Genomic DNA, 2101 nt, shown 5'->3' with positions numbered 1-2101 from the left:
TGGTGTGAGTGGGGATGAATGAGTAGACATCAGTACTGTGCGATCTTGGGCTATTCATGCTTGTATAGAAAACCCAAGCCGAAGAATTGAGTAGAAGGCCGCGAACTGCAACTGATGGAGGTCACCGGAATCGTGTTCATCTTGGGTTTTCTTTATGAGCATGAACAGCCCAAGATCGCACAGTACTGATGTCTACACATTCATCCCCATAAAATGTCTTCAGTCTCAGATGAATGTCAATTTGTAGGACATTTTCTGCAGTTAGAAAAACTTATCTTATCACTGCACACTACTTCAGGCACTTCACCAACATTGCATGGTTACATGCTGCCATTTTCCTCGCAATAGTTCAGCACCCCCTGGCGATAGAAGTTTGAAACCTTCAATGGAGAAGTGGGAAAGTCTTATAAGTGCAATGTATGGTTGCTCAAAATCCAAAATGCGTTTACAAGGTAACAAAGAAAATTAAAAAAATAGGAAGCTTTACTTTTCAGCACACTTTGTATATATACTTTATTGTAGATCCATTTCAGGATTTTAATGTTGTTCATTGACATTCCAAATTACAGTTTGCAAAAATTTTAACACAATATGATAATAAGAAATGCAATTAGGCATTCCATATTTAATGCAAAATATTGAATTTTTCACGAGTTATGTATCTCTTAAACCAATTGAATCTCGAACTCAAAATTTTTACTGAAGTTACTTATCATGGAGTACTGTATTGTGTACAAATTTCAGATTTTTAAACAACTGCCCACCAGAGATATTTAACCCTGAACTTGGACTTTTTTTAACAAAAAGTACATGTTTATGACCCTGTAGAAAAAAAGGATTAAAGTCTCAAGCTTCAAATAATTTTGGCACACACTATTGGTTCACAGGTACTTGCCCAAAAAAATTCAAGTGTCAAACAAACTGCCTTCCCCCTAAAAAAAATGTCCAAAAATGTCATTTCGAGCAACTAAAATACACAATTTTGACCTTAAAATTTATTATGAAAGAATAATATTTAGAAAGTTACACAGAAATATAATTGTAGCCTATAATATGCTTAACATCACAGATTTTGTCTCATTGTCGTAGGACTTACCAGAGCTGAGATAAAAAAGTTGCCGCTGATGCTTACGAATGGAGAGCCGCTGATGCTTACGAATGGAGAAAATGACGCGCACCATGATAAAAAAATGCCCGCCATCTTCAAATCGGTGATAGTAAAAATGAAATAACAGTGGTTCCGAACTGTCAACATATGAGGCTCACACCACACAAAAAATAAACTTTTTTTAAAAAAATGGTCAAGCATCCATGTTGTATGACTTCAAATGGATTGACCCTATAGTGAGTTGCTACACAAACAGACTACTTTTAGATAAAACTTGGAAATGAAGAAAGCAATACTCTTCCACTTCTGAGGTCTGCAAATAGTGCAAGTTTAGTTCTAAATGCTATAAAACTTTGAATTCTATTTTTTATTAATATGGCACATCATTATGCAAACACCAGGGCCACCGTTAGGAAATGCGATATATACCCATGAGGTCCTTATAGTTTGAAAAGTGAAAATATATACACTTTAAGTTTCTCCTAAAATTATTCACTAATACCAACATGGATATTAGTATTGCATAATTATTACCCATCCTTCTTTCAACACAAGTATTTCCTGTGAAGCACGAACAAAATTTGGCAGCATGTATAGGACAAGACAAATAACTTTTTGCTGCTTTAGGCTCTTTTTTGGCTTACCAGCCCTCAAGAAACATATTATTTTATCCTGCATGTATGTTGCAATCCACTACAGATTCACCGTTGCCGTATTAAAGATGTTCCATGCTTTAATGCTCCATGGAAGCAAGACCATGCTAGCAGAATGAAATACCTGGTTTCAACCCTTTGGGTTAATTCACATTTTGGTTTATACCTTTGCATTAGAGACTTGCCAGGTTTTATTCAGAGATATTTATATCTTGAAGGCAATTCTTTCCTGTCTGTCCATAGCGTACCAAAGATTTTGTCATTTTCCAGCAGAAAAAATGCTAGTGACAACCATGAATGTGATGTATGGTTGCAAGCATACAGGATAAAAATGAATTTT

Source organism: Lepisma saccharinum, chromosome 14 (assembly GCF_977018435.1).
Source record: "Lepisma saccharinum chromosome 14, izLepSacc3.1, whole genome shotgun sequence".
In the NCBI taxonomy this organism is placed as follows: Eukaryota; Metazoa; Arthropoda; class Insecta; order Zygentoma; family Lepismatidae; genus Lepisma; species Lepisma saccharinum.
The sequence above is the reverse complement of the archived record's forward strand: the minus strand, read 5'-3'. Positions refer to the sequence as shown.